General features: G+C 44.7%; 1 protein-coding gene across 4 annotated transcripts in view; it reads right to left on the bottom strand.

Annotated features, from left to right (window-relative positions):
* TNC (tenascin C) overlaps positions 1-6135 on the bottom strand; it is a 91424-nt gene extending 85289 nt beyond the window's left edge. For 2 of the 4 annotated variants that reach the window (XM_057720188.1, XM_057720189.1), the window contains exon 1: positions 5953-6120. The gene's annotated coding sequence lies outside the window, so the exon portion shown is untranslated. Of the gene's footprint in view, positions 1-5952 lie in introns of all 4 variants that reach the window. The other 2 variants (XM_057720186.1, XM_057720187.1) reach the window with 2 other exon arrangements.
* Between the last annotated feature and the right edge of the window lie 9149 nt (positions 6136-15284).

Here is a 15284-nt window from a genome sequence, read left to right as displayed (position 1 = left end):
AGCTTTGAACCAAAATATACTGACCTGCACTCAATATTCAGTCTCCCATCTTGTTTCTACCTACTAAATATGGTTTTACCCTGAACACCTCCCTGGGGCATTAAATTTAAGCTCTCCAAAGTATCCCCTTGCCCAAAGGTCTACCGCTGGAAATTCTCGTATTTGTATTAAGCATTGCCCTCTCTACAGAACCACTCCTTAAAACTGTGACTGTTCCTCTAGCAAGTAGCCTGCTACCTCTCTTTTCTCATCTGGAAAATGGGAATAATACCAGAATGCCCAATGACACAGTGGAAGAAGTGCAATTAGGGTACTAGTTTGGGTGTTAGGCAGTTTTTGAAGTTCCTGGAGAGGAACCCCAATGCCACCACTTTCTACTTTGTGCAAGTGACAACCTCTTGTGGCCTCAGTTTACCTAATTTTGAAATAACATTTAGTTATTTAGTGAAAATCTGAGCATGGTCACAGAAAAGTTATTTTATACATTTATGAGAATCCTGCTTTATTAAAAACCTACCTGGTGTGTAAAAACGCTTCATTCATCATAGGACACAGTTCAGAAGCCAAACGGCGTTGTGCTATTGTTTGTTTCCTTTGGGACAACGAGAGTTTCTTCAGCAATGCCTTTCGGAGGGCCTGGACACCTGCCAGCAGGTAGCTAAGCTCTGGGGAGAATAAGCTCCTGCAGACACGGTCCTGCCTCGCTGATGATCTTGGCCTCAACGGAGTGCAGTCAGGTGGGGCAGGGAAGGACATCGTCAGGGCAGTTATGATGCAAGGAGGTCAGTGGGGGAAGCGCAGAGCCTCTGCAGGGACCGTCAGAGGGGCAGGTAAGCCCTCTTGCAGGGCAAGCCCTTGCTTACGTGTGCATCTGTGCTTCACGTCTCAGGCTGGCAGGAGGGGTGAGGAGTGGATCAGGCTTCATCCTCCTGCAGCTTCCAGCCCAGGAGGGGAAACATACTACACTAGAAACCATACACTACTTATTTAATTACAGTTCCTGCAGGAAGTGGGCCCTGAAGGAGCAAGCTGGGGAGAGCAGCCGTGGCCACCTGCTGAAGAGAACACCAGGCTCTGAAAGACACGCCTCTGACTCTTTCTGGGCTCTGCTCTGTTGTCAGAGATGAATAGGGCGTCAGTGTGGAGCGTGACAGTTATAACCACTTGCTCAGGACTTGGAAGCGGGTTTGAGTTCTGCCTCGGGCAGTCACTCTCTGAGTGGCCTTGGGGAAGCTGCTTACACTTTGCCAGCCTCAGGTCCCCCAGGTTGCAGCTGGAAGGGGCAGTTATACTGGCTGGAAGCAGCTGTTGCTGATTAGATGGCATAATGCCTGCAGGGCACTCAGTAAATACTGGTTACTACCACCAGCCCCTCAGCCCCTCCTTGAAGCGCTTTCTGGACACGTTCACGTAGGAGTTAGTAGCAGCCAACTCACCTCCTCCAGGGTAAGAGTTGGTCAGTGGTTAATTCTGAAACAGGCTGTCTACTTTCAAAGTTTATGAAATATCTCTGGCTCTGGACATAGGGGAGGTTAAAGGACCAACCAAAGCTATTTGAGTTACCATGGCTGCATCATTACGGGCCTGTGAATTTCAGGATATTTCAAAAAAAAAATCTGAGACAACTTGGCATGAGAATGTTTTTCATTTTCACTCACCAATAGACTAAAAATACACATGGAAGGGTTTTTCCATTTAGGATCTGCTTTCCATGTGGGCATCTGAATTTTTTTCTGTAATGGAGGGTCAAAGGGAGTGATGAAGTGGTGAACTTAGGTTGTTGCTACAGTTAAGGAGAAGCCGGAAAAATGAGACAATAGAGGAGGAAACAGAGAGCACGTCTAGGCTTCAGGGCATAACTAAAAAAAATAGTCTGGTCACCAGGGTTAGAATCAGGTAGGTACACAGGCTTATTTCCTATGTGCAAAGAAGGTCACAGGATATGCAGAGCCCCTTATGATAGGGAAGGCCACTGCTCTTCGTCCTGGATGGAATTATTGCCTAGAGTTTGCAGGAGTTTGGAGGGGGTTTCCTTCTTGGAAGGGAGCGTTCATCTAATGTTTCCCACATGTTGAAGGTGTTCACACTAACCTGGGATTAAATTCAAGGGGATTCCCTGTGATCTTCTCAAAGTGAGAAGTGATTGAATCATAACCGAGGGGAACTTGTGGCAGAGCCTACAACCATTCCCTATCATCCTGGGATTCACTGCCTCGAGGCTGGGCACACTGACTTCACTTCATCTCCCAATCAGCCCTTTTAAAACCAGATGCTCCGTTCACCTGGGTCTCAGAGAGGGTGCAGGCACAGGGACAGCCCTGCTTTCCCAGTCAGTGCTCCCACCTGTTGAGTACAGCGAAGGGTGGGATGAAACTCGGCAGTAATGACCTGACTGCTGCCTCTGGTGTCATTCTTCTCCCTTGCGGGCTGAAATTTGAACGTTTCTGTTTCCAGGCAGAGAATTTCACCACCATGAGCTGACCTTTTCTGAGCACCATGAAAAATGATATAGGCAGGGCTATTCTGCAAAATCAATAGACAACCAATGCCAGCTGAGGGCTTCTCTGCCATCTCTGCTAATCACCGAAAGACATCATTCAAGGTCCCATAGAGGTCTGCCCAGCCTGACTTCAGGAGGCAATGCAGCATAGTGGAAAGTATAGTAGGGTTTTGGTCCAAAAGTTTGGGTTCAAAGCCAACGCTGCTCCTCACTTATGGAAATCCTCAGTTGCCTCACTTCACCTCCTTGGGCCTTGATTTCTCTGGTCATAAAATGAGGCTAGTCATTCATAACGTGCAGTGTGAGAGGGAGAATTCGATAAGAAACCGTAGGCAAACACTCCTATCACATATTTGATACATAGTTAACGTTCCACTTTATTTTGTGTGTGTGTGTGTGTGTGTGTGTTATCATCACAGGGGAGTTGTGTATTGAGTCAACTAAATGTTTCTTCCCTACTCTCTGCATTTCAAACTGCCGTGACTTCCTTGTGACATGTGTTAAGCTGGCTGGATGTTTTTTCCTATAAGAAAACATGACTGTTTGTAGAAATCCAGAGGGAGGAGAGAATAGGTGTTCGGAGCCCCATTGTGAGCTTTAGAAAGGGTAGGATTAAGGGGGATATGTTTTTCATTCTGTCAGCTTGAATTCCCTTTCCAAATTCCATTCTGGTTATATGATCAGGCTACCGCTGTATTTATGGGTGGCCACAGTCTGGCTGGAGGGGCAGATTTAGTCAGAAAGAACATTTTTTTTTCCTTCTAAAGGCAGCTCAAGAAGCAGCAGCATTCAGAAGGAACGTGGTGGAATGGGCTTCTGATTTGGGGGTCAGGGGCACCTGGGTCTGAGAACCAGCTCCATCCCTCTGAGTTCTGTTACTCATTCTCTCTGCTTTTCAAGCTTTGTCAAATAGATACGGTCGCTTTCTCAGAGACGTGGATATTTAGTGAGGTGAGGTATACAAAGATTTAGAGAGTGGGTTCTCCATATGTTTTGTCTATTGCTATCACTGCAATTAATTAGAAGAATCATCTTTTGCCAAGCATTTTAAACTCCCCACATATATGTCTGTCTACCGTACTTCTTGGGAAATTGCTCAGACTTCCACTGGACGTGGAGCGGCACCAATCCTTGTCAAAGCGCAAAATTGCAGCCCGAACACACGCCACATGGCTTCATGCTTTTTAAGTGTGTTTTGCATGTTCAGGGTTCTGTGGAGATGTCCCAGAGGCTGAGAGCCATGGGGTGAGTTTTGGACCCTCCACCCCTGCTTCAATCAAATCAGCCCCACATTTACCTGCCATATGTTAGGGTTTTGCCAATTCATTTCAGTTTCATTTAATGACTATTTCTGCTGCTAAACATAACTTTGAAAACCACTGTCCTGGAACATTAATCTTGGACAAGTCCCTGTAAATTGATAAGCAGGAAAACCAAGGAAAATCTCCATTTATTGAGCTCTTACTATGTGCCAGGCACTGTGCCAAGTTTGATGTATATTACCTCACTTGAGTGTCACAGGAGCCCTATGAGACATAGATGCTCATCCTCTTTATATGGATGACAGAGCTGAGGGCTGGAAAATCGGTCACTTTGGGAGGGAGAGGCAGTTAGTGGGAGATGAGATAGGGAAGCTAGGTTTTTCAAAGCATAGAAAAAAAAAAAAGCAACACCTTAACAAACTATAGAGTTTGGCAACACCCCTCTCAATCCTTATCCAAATCACACTGAGCAAATCAGAGAACATTCATATTCATTTTCTTTCCCCAAACGCCATCACCTCCCTGCAATGCACAGGTTCAAAGCGCACTCCCTTCCATCTGCTGCAAAGGGCTGGATGCCCACGATGCCAACAACCTTTCCACAGTTTTCAATAGCACCAAACAAAGCTCTCCCCACTCCCGAGCTGGCCTTGCCCCACTGCAGGACAAGGCAGCAAGCTGGCTGGGATGGGCAGCAGGTTTTACTTCTATAGCACATGCGGCAAATCTCCATAAAAAAAGAGGAAAGGGGCCACAAAAAAACGAAAAAGAGGCCTTCATTCTTTAAGTGGGGCTCCCTGTCCTGCTCTCCGTCTGGATGGAACACATTTCCCAAGAATCCCCCGGCAGTGTGGTACTTTATAGCTGAGAGCTTCAGAATCTGCAAATACCCAAAACTCAAAACCTTGTGCATTCTGGAATCAGAACGCGACATTTACATCCAATCCAGGCTGCTGCCTTTTCTCCCAGCCGGTGCCAACATAACCTCCAGCTTGTAGAATACAGCCAAGAGTCTCACCTGCCAGCTAGTGAGAAGCCCTCAGACCTGGTGATATAAAAAGACAGGGAGCAGGGGGTGTGGGGGGTGAGGAACACACAAGAAACAATCCAAGATTGGCTAAGTGTCTCTTTTAACTTCCAAAGTGGTAGCAGTTTTGGGCGACGACAGCGGTTACCCAAACTTCCAGGTCTTTTCCAGTTCCAATCTCTTTATATTTCATTTTCTCACAATGACAAGAGAAGTTATTGTCCCCATTTTAGAGAAGTGAAAACTGAGGCTCAAAGAGGTCTCATATTTTCACCAGCATCACGTGTGTGGTGCTGGTGGTGGTAGTGGGGACACTAAGGGAATCCCTGGCTTCAGACGGCCAGGGGAGGTGTACTTCCTATCCCTAGGGGCAGTTGTTTCTCAGGGCTTTCTGCGATGAGAGGTGAGGAGGGAGAAAGATATCTAGATATCTAGAAAGATACGGGATACTGCTGGCCCTAAACACCCCAAACATGCCCAGGTACCCAGCCCAGGGAATTCCATCAATGAGTCAGGAGGCATCCATGGGGAGTCCCCCCACCCTTCAGAACAGAAGCCGGTGTCCACCATTCCCATCCTGTAGTCTGCACTTGTCTGGCTGACCCTAGGAGTTACCTTCTCTGTGCTGTCCCCCAGCCCTCATTCCTTTCCGTGTCTGACTACAGGGTGGATGCTGTGGAGCAAGCGGATGGGCGCAGGACTATTTGTCAACTGTAATGTAAGGGCTGTTGAGATGTAAAATTTTATTGTTCTTCTACCATCCTCTACCAATCTCTGCCTAACCCACCTCAAAGGAAGGCCATGAGCAAACTCCACTTTCGAACTCTACTTCCTTAACCCTCCAACAAAAATATTCACAGGTGAATCAGCCAGGTAGTAAATTCTTACTTTTCCCCTTGAAGAATGGCAGAGATAAAAACTTCCTAAAAAGTTCCTCGCACGTGGAACTATTCATAGAACTAAAACAGTCAGACAGAAATCTACAAGACTGGAAGCGGGCAAGTAGAAAACAAGTCAAGGTACATCCGATCATAGCAAATACCCCATTTTGCTAGTAGCCAAGATAAAGCAGAAAGTTTTATAATTAGGAAACCACAACCCACTTGGTACTGGAAATACAGTTTATCATAATGATCTTTAGTAATGTGGTGAAACAGACTTACCTTTCTGCAGTTGGGAAAGACCTAGATCCTTGAGTGAACCGGCTCCATGGAGTAAGTACCTGGATGTCAGCAGCGGGGCTCCCCGTGCGCTGCCCCCGTGTCACCCCGAGCCCGCTGTCTTTGTGCAGAGCACAGGCAGGGGTGTGTGTCTGCGCGGGGAGAGCGTGTGACAGTAGGCAGGCTGTGGCCAGTGCAGCCAGCTTTGGCTGGCTTATATAGTGAGCTCCTTCCTCTGTAATGGGACGCCTCGCCTCCAGACATCCTTTCCCACTTTTTCAGTTGGTGAATTAAAGGAACAGCCCTCCCAGCGGAACAGGGTTAGCTCATGAAAGATGCACTCACTCCTTGCTCTCTGCCAGGAAAAAGAACCTATTTGCATACAATTTATTGCAAAACTAGGAATTCCCTCTTCCCTCGCCTCCTGCCCCCAACTGGGAGCAGCTGTTAGTAAAGTGTGATTTTTGCTTTGCTCCCCGAACGGATTTTCTAATTGTGAGACAGAAGCCCAGGGAGCGAGGGGAGCAGAATCAGCCGCTCTGGCGCTCTCCCCGGGCAGGCTGGAAATGTGGAAAGAAGACAAGACAGGGGCTCGCCTGCCTGGGCGCTGGGCTCCAGCTGCTCAGTGGCACCTGGGAGAGAGCAGAGGGGCTGAGCCCAGTTCCTGGAAAGAGGAGATAAAGCCTTTCAAAAGCCTGGGTTGTTTGGGGTTTCTTGGGGCCAGCAGAGAGATAAGGGATTAGTTCTCAGTAGGTGGGAAAAGCACTGGGAACACTGATCAGTCCCAAGTCTCTTTAGGGGAGTCAACCAGAGTGTGCCCAGCTGTCTGGAGGCGGTACAGCCCCGGTGCCCTACAGGGGCACAGCTTTTTCACACTGTTCATGCCCTGTGCGTGGTCCATCTTCTAAACTGCCTCTCCTAAAAAAGTTCACTAAGATTTCCTCTCAATGCTGCAAGGTGTCCACCATAAGAAAAAAAGTTACAAGTTAATCTTTGAAACATAAGCCGCGCCTTTGCTCTCCAGCCTGCTGTGGATGCTTTCCAAGCTCTGAGTCATCCGTAGTTTGGTGGTTAGCATGCATTGGGTATCCTTAGGGCACACACAGTCGTGGGAGGGAGCGGGGAAGCGGCCAGGCCAGGGCACCCACGCTTGAGCTTGTCACAACACTTAGTACTTTTTGGACTCGTGGAGAGAAATGAGGCATCACGTAACCTGTAGCTACCGCTGGACCTTCCTTTATTAAGTCTAGATTAGGTGCCATGCAAGGGATTTCATAGACACTATTTCATTACATCCTTTTACCCAGAATGTGTGATAGGTACCACATGCTGTCCTCTTTTTACAGATGAAGAAACTGAGGTTCAGAGAAGTACTGGCACCTCACTGAGGGAATACACCTGGGGACCATTCAAATGACAACACGGGCTCCACAATCTTTCTATCACACATTACTGCACAGGAACATTGTAAGATGATATTTAAACAGTGTTTGATGCCGTATTAGACTGTAGCACTGCTTGTATAAAAATCACTGCCATATTTGTATATGGAAGATAGGTTGCTTTGCTCTAAAGAGCTAATTCAGAGATCCTTGGTTTTTTTTTAAACCAAGTACTAATAACAGAGGTTTCAATTGTCTGCCTATTTTCAGTGCTGAATGATATCACCCCCACGCTCATTATTATTGCTGTTTATGTATTGGGCCTCAGTTTACCCATCTGAAAAAAAGTGGGACAAGATTAGGTCATCCCTATGGTCTCGCTGGGTCCGGAATCCTAGGATTCTCTGCTGAAGGGATCCTCCCAGACAACAAGAAGCCCATAAATAATCATGTCATAAAATAGTTGATTTGAACTTTTGAACTGTTTTGGCTAATTCAAATGTTGGTTGTTTTGGAAGTTTTTAATTCTGTGTTTTAGCCAAAGCATATTGTAGTAGTCGGTGTCTTCTTACCCGTAGTGAGTGCTTCCATTTCTCTTGGCTTTCCAAAGTCTACCAAGTTTATCTCCTGGGTTAGAGAATAGAATATTAGAATAGTATATTATACATATCATATGGCACATAGTCTACATTTACATATAATACATAATACATATTTGCAGTCGTATGTATGTTTAAGTGGGATAAGAGCACATGCTGGGAAGCTGGGTGATGCATGTGGCTTCTTCTGGGCACCTCTCAAACCTAGCCCGCCATCGTTGTCATTGTGGTATTTCACAGTCATTGATTAGGGTCTACTACATGTGGCTCAGCCCATCACAGGGAAAACAAAGCCAAATATGATCAGGCTGACCCTCAAGGCAGGAAACAGGCCAGTGCAACAAACAAACAAGAATATCATTAAGCATTGTTAACTATCATAGAAGGATATTCCAATAACATAGAGAAGAGATGATTAACTTTATTTGTGTATTTTTAGAAGAGGCTATTTGTAAAAGGAGTTTTCTACAAAACTTATGTGGCTTCTTAAGCCATGCATTGGCTTTTAAGTAAGAGGAGCTCAGATAAGGTGCTTGTTTATCTCCACCCACGGACCTTCTGTAGCCTCCCTTCCAGACAAATGGGTCTGCATACACCATGTGCTCTCCAATACCTGAACCTTTGCTAACGCCGTAGTCTACTTGGAATCCTCATCTCTACCTTCGCACATCCACTTGGCATCCGATTCTGGTCCAACTTCGCCATGGACCTTCCTAGGTATCTTCCACAAGCAATGCTTCCATATGCCATAGCATGCTGTAACTAGGGACATTCATTGCCTCTATATGGTATAATTGTATGTATGTCTAGTTTTTCCTCCTACACACTAGGCATTCAGAGGGCAGTGATCACACCTGCTTTCCCTTGCCTAGCACAGAGCCTTGGGTGTTGCAGAAGCTCAGTACATGTTTATCGAATGAAAGAAGTCCTGGAGTAACAAGTGAACGTTTGACATGCTGTGCCTTATGCTTACATTCTTCTTCTTTCACCCTTAGAACGTGAGAGGGAAACTGGATTCCCCAACACATCCATTTCACAGACGAGGAGAGGGGGCCCAGAGAGGAGGAAGGATGTCTCCAAGGGCCACATTGGCTGCTTTGCATGCAGATGGTCATCAAGGTCAGAACTGAGCAACCAAACCACATTAGACATTACAGCGCAGGATGTCTACGGAATTAATAACCATTCATCCTCCTGTTTGGCAGAGGCTGCACCTCTTGGCATTTGATATCTCACAGTGGCATTCTTTTCAGTACTTGCGGGAAGCACTTTAACCCCACGTGAGAGGGCAGAGCGAGTGCTTGTATATACCACCTCTGCACGAGTTCTCCGCCAAAGCCTGATTTTGTTGTTGTTTGTTTGCTATCCTCATTCACAGGTTGCTAGTGGAGGATGTGGTGTGGAGGCCTGAGGGAGTGTGGGGGTTCACCTCAGGTGAGATCATTCTCATTTCGTTGAAGGCCTATTAGATGCAATACATTTCTCCCCCCCGAGATAGACCAGCCAGTGAGTGGAATGTTGGCCAGGGCCAGCACTGTCTGAGGAAGCCGGGCGCCCATGTCGTTGAGAAGTCTAGCATTAACTTCCCACGGGACCCCTTGATTGCCTGCCCCCTCTTGCTTACCCGCTTCTCCACTGCTCCCAACCTCCTCCTCCTCCTCTTCTTGGGATTCATTTAGTGTACCAACTCTCGTCCAAAAGTCCCATGTGACTCTATATTTGCCAGAAATCTCTCCCAAAGCAATGAAGGAGCTCGGGTCCAACACAATGGGCTAGTCATTCAATTAGATGCATTTGTTTAGGGTCAAGGTTCCCCGACTTGCTGTCCACAAGGCTTTGTTCAGTACTCTTCTTCTCCATATCGTCTCACTTCTCCTTAGATAACAAGATACAAGAAAAGCTCAAAGATGTCATTGGTCATCGAATGACTGGCAGGATAGAAGAGAGCTTCCCTGCCTTCCGGAACAGGGTGAATCAACCAATTAGTAGGCTGTCTGGTCAGCAAGGCAAAGTGGAAAGAGCTTTGGTTTAGAGTAGGTTTGAGTCCTGAGGCTGCATAACTTTCTGTGTGACTTTGGGCAAATCTCTTCTCTTTTCTGGCTCTCAGTGTAGTGGTTACCAAATGAGTGATTCCTACGGATCTTAGCAACTTAAGAATGCTAAGTAAAAAATTCAAAAAAAAAAAATTAGAGGACGTTAAGCCTTTGTGCATTCCCAGTCCCTAGAGTAACCCTCTCCAGGCTTTATTCATATGGCAAGTTCTTATATTATTTTTCAAGATTTACTTCTAAGACAGTTTCCATAACCTTACATTCAGAGAGAAGGGCCCCTCACCCATGCTCAGCCAGACTTCATTTTTCATTTCTAGCACATTGTATAATCGCCTTTTTAGCTCATGAGCGCATGAACACTTTGAGAGTAGGCACTGTAACTTTTCAGGTGCTTCCTAGCAGCTCTGTTTACAGCCACTGTCTGTTTATTGTTGGTGCCTGTGCCATGCCACTGGTTAATTATTTTGAATACCATTCCTGCATATCATGGTTTTTAGAATGGCATGTGATCTGCGGCAGAATTTTTAGGTGAACCATAAAAGTTTCTTGAAATGATTTATTAGATGATTAGAGTGTTCATTTTCATCACCGATTTACTCACCCAATACCCTAAAGGGACCGTGAGAGTTCCCTGGGGCCAAGAACTGTGCCTTCCATCTCAAAGCACTGGGAAATCAATTAACATCTCCATGAAATGACGGATTGATTGGCTGAATGATGGGAAAGATGGAAAAGGCGTAAGATTGGCAGAAATCGTTTTGGGTTCCAATCATCCTAACCATTTACAAGGTGAATTATCTTGAGAAAATCATGTCTCTTCTCTGAAACTCAGATTCCTCATTAGTGAGACAGATAAAAATATCCCTACCTAGAGGACCTCCCAGAGCTGGTCTGAAATCCAGGTAGGAGAGTGGAAGAGAAAGTGCTCAGTACACTGTGATGCCCTATGCAGACTTTTTGGATGATAAGTGACTCCCCCCCTCCCCAAATTGCAGCCGAAAGCTCTGACCTGGCACAGCTATACGGTGCGTGAATCCCAGCTTCCACTTAAAGTATTTCTGGGCTCTGCAGGGGTTAGCAGGGGAGAGAAGGGAGTTGAAGCCACCAGACGCTGTCTTGTCTACTAATACTTTATAAGGACAACCTCTTAGCTGGAGCCAAAGGGGAAGAGGGAGTGATTCAAAAGATGACCACTGACCAGTGCTAAGTTGGAAGGTCTGGAGTTGTGGAAGGACTGGGGGGCTGGTTTTGGTCATGTTTGCTGGTGTGCGTGTAGGCTGCCGTGATGAATGCAGGTGAGTCAAAGCATCTCCAGACTTAATGCAGGTTGCAGAGGGAATACACAGCTTTGAAGTCAATGCAGATTGAATTTTTTTGACTGATACTTGTGAGGACGTTTAATGTGTCCCTTTTCCTTATTTCTCGTCTTGTTTTCTCTTAGATTTCTCTTGTGGTCAATGATGGATAACAGTGGCTCACATTGACTGAGTCGTCCCTGTTAGGCACTTTTTAAGTAGTTTGCATATATAAAGTTCAGTGACCTTAACTGTGAGCCCATTGGGTTGATACTATCATTATTCCCATTTTGCAGATGGGAGTTGTTAGGAACAAAGACCTTAAGTAAATTGTCCCAAATTCCTAATTCATCCCTGCCCTCACCCCACCTTTCCCCTTTGGTAACCATAAGTTTGTTTTCAAAGTCAGTGAGTCCATCTCTGTTTTGTAAATAAGTTCATTTGTATCATTTTTTTTAGATTCCACATATAAGTGATGTCATAGGATATTTGTCTTCCTCTGTCTGACTTACTTAATTTAGTATGACAATCTCTGGGTCCATCCATGTTGCTGTAAGACACATGAGTAATAAATGACAGCAATAAGATCCAAGCCCAGGCTGTGACCCTATCTCCAACCTCCTATGGTTGGAAGTGCTTCCTTATGCATTTAATTTAACTGTTACCCAAAGGCAAGGATGACATTCTTGGACTCAGATGGACCCCCCTGAGTGATTATGGAGTTTGTATATAACAGTCTAATGAGGCAAGAAGGGCTTTGCTTGTGTTTCTTCCGGTACTGTGGCAGCAGGAGGCAGTGAGAAGTCCACGCTGGTCAGTGCTAATGCTGGAATTGTGAAAATATCGGGCATGGATTTGGTTCCTCTCCTAATTCAACCACTAACTAGCTAGGAAAAGGAGTGGGGCCTTGGACAAATTATTTAACTTCTTTGTTATTGGTCCCTCATTTGTAAGGTGGGTATATTCATAACTTAGAGTTATTCTCAGGATTAAAGGAAATACGCAATCAAATTTTATGCTTGCTACACTCTTAAATAATCTCAAAAGGATGCTTATTGGCTATTCTAGGCAAGTTACTTTTCTATTCTGGACCTTTATTTTCTCATTTTTAAATGATGGAAAAGATAACCTCAAGCTATGTTCCAGAAATGTGCTCACTAAAATAAAAAGTGTTAAGGGGAAAACAAAAGGTAAGCATGTAAAAAAATATATAGCATCTTTTATCACATGCCTTGGGATTCCCAGGTTGACAAAACTGAGTGTACTGGTTACTCTATTTACTCAAACATCCTTCATAGATTCCCTCTCCATCCTGCTGTACTCATGCAATCAATAGCAGGCTTTAAGGGTCCTGTTCTCCCATTGTTTTCCAAGTCTTTACACATTCTATGTCTTCCGGTGGTGCTGGAAAATTCTCCCCTATTCAGAGTTAGCTGGATGGTATTGCTTGCCTGCCCCAGCAGGGCCTAGAGGTTGATGTACAGCTATCACAGAGGTACAGGAATCACTTTCCTCCTTGGGGAGTTCCCCTGGGCTGGCCTTCGTCCTGACAGAGCAGTCTCACCTGAACTCATTCCCTACCCCACAGCCTTCCAATAGCAGGAGTGGTAGCAAATATACTCACTTATATTACTAACACTAAAAGCAGTGACATTATTCCAGTCCTCACACCCAAGCTTCCCCCATATTACAGGTGAGAAGAGGTCAAGAAACTTGCTTAAAGTCACAGAGCCGGTACATAATTTGGCAGAAGTCTCCATGTGCAAAATACCGGGCTCTTTGGTTTCCACTGCAGAAATCATTTATAAAGAGGATTATATTATTGGTCTTGTAGGAGAGCAAAGTTCGCCATCCCCAAACTTTAGCATACAGATTATTTTGAGCTGAAAACAATCAAGGCCCCAAAGACTGAAGAATTCTTTCATTTTACCTGCCCCTTAGCTGCCTAAAGAATTTAGGTAAAGGGCCTGTCTTAGAATAGAGCTATCGGGAGAGGTACCTGCAAAGAATACAGGTTAGGTGTGGTGGTGAAGGAAACCTGAGCAGGGTCTCCAGATCAGAGTCCACTCTGTCCCATTGTCTCTGCTGAGGTCCAGCTCACATTTGTTTACCAAGCATTTGCTTTTCCATTTCCATATGAATCTCCTTTCTCCCCTTTCAAGTCCCAGCTACCCTAAGGTGTTCTTTTGCTTTTAGCAGAAGATGGTATTTAAGGTGAGGGTTTCAGCCATTTGGAGTGTTACTTGGTTTCTCTGGTCTCTGCCCTGTATACATGTTTTTAAACTTTTGTTTGATTTTCTCCTGTTAATCTGTCCCATGTCAATTTAGTTCTTAGACCAGCCAGAAGAACCTAGAAGGGGAGAGGAAAATTTCTCCCTGACAGTCTTTGGGTGTAATGGAATAAAATAGGAAGCCAGTGATTTGAAAATACAAACTTAGGTTTAATCCCAGCTCTGCCATTTATTAGTGTGTGAAATGTTTCAAATTCCTTCACTCCTATGAGGCCCATCTGTGTCTTTGTCTGTAAAATGGGAGTGAGGATACTCCCTTCATAGAGATGACAAGACTGCGGTAGGCTAAATAATGGCTCTCCCAGGACAGCCATTCCCTAATTCCCCAGAACCAGTGAATTTACCTTATATGGCAAAAGGGACTTTTCAGATGTATGATGACATGAGGAGATTACCTGGGCTGCTATCACAAGTGACCTTATAAGAGTAGTAGGCAGAGGGAGGTTTGACCACAGGAGAGGAGAAGGCAATGTGACCAGGGAGCAGAGATTGAAGTGATGTGGCCACAAGCCAAGGAATGCTGGCAGTTACCAGACGTTAAAAGAGGCAAGGAGCAGATTCTCCCCTGGAGCCTCCAAAAGGACCCAGCCCTGTGGACGACTTGGTTTTAGCCCAGTAAAACTCATTTCAGACTCTTGCCTTACTTCCCAGAAGTAAGAGGAAAAAATTTTGTTAAGCCACTAAGTTTGTGGTGATTTGTTAAAGCAGCCATAGGAAACTGATACAAGGACTAAATGGGCCTGCCTTGTATATAACAGGGCCTAAAAAACGGTAACTCCACCTCACCAGATTTTAAAATCCTTTCTTCTTTTTTCTAATTTAATGTTATATTACAGTATAGTTTATTTACAATGTTGTGTTTCAGGTATGCAGCAAAGTGATTCAGTTAGACATATAATGGTAACATATCAGTTACGCATTTTTTTTCAGATTCTTTTCCCATGTAGGTTGTTACAGAATATTGAGTGGAGTCCCTTGTGCTATACAGTAGGTCCTTGTTGCTTATCTATTTTATATAAAGTAGTGTGTATATGTTAATCCCAAACTCCTATTTCATCCATCCCCTTGCCCTACCTTTCCCCTTTGGCAACCATAAGTTAGTTTTCAAAGTTGCTGAGTCTATTTCTGTTCTGCAAATAAGTTTATTTGTATCATTGTTTTAGATTCCATATATAAGAGATAGCATATGATATTTATCTTCCTCTATCTTACTTACTTCATTTAGTATGATAGTCTCTAGGTTCATCCATGTTGCTGCAAATGGCATTATTTCATTCTTTTTTATGGCTGAGTAATGTTCCTTTGTATAAATATATCACATCTTCTTTACCCATTCCTCTGTCAATGGCCATTTCAGTTGCTTCCATGTCTTGGCTATTGTAATCAGTGCTGAAATGAACATTGGGGTTTTCAAATTATGGTTTTCTCCAGATGTATGCCCAGGAGTGGGATTGCTGGATCATATGGTAGTTCTATTTTTAGTTTTTTAAGGAAACTCCATCCTGTTCTCCATAATGGTTGTACCAATTTACATCCCCACCAACAGTGTAAGAGGCTTCCCTTCTCTCCACATCCTCTCCAGCATTTATTGTTTGCAGACTCTTTGATGATGGCCATTCTGACCCATGTGAGGTGATACCTCATTGTAGTTTTGATTTGCATTTCTCTGATAATTAGTGATGTTGAGCATCTTTTCATGTTCTTTTTGGCCATCTCT

Source organism: Hippopotamus amphibius, chromosome 2 (genome assembly GCF_030028045.1).
Source record: "Hippopotamus amphibius kiboko isolate mHipAmp2 chromosome 2, mHipAmp2.hap2, whole genome shotgun sequence".
NCBI lineage: Eukaryota > Metazoa > Chordata > Mammalia > Artiodactyla > Hippopotamidae > Hippopotamus > Hippopotamus amphibius.
The sequence above is the reverse complement of the archived record's forward strand: the minus strand, read 5'-3'. Positions and strand labels throughout refer to the sequence as shown.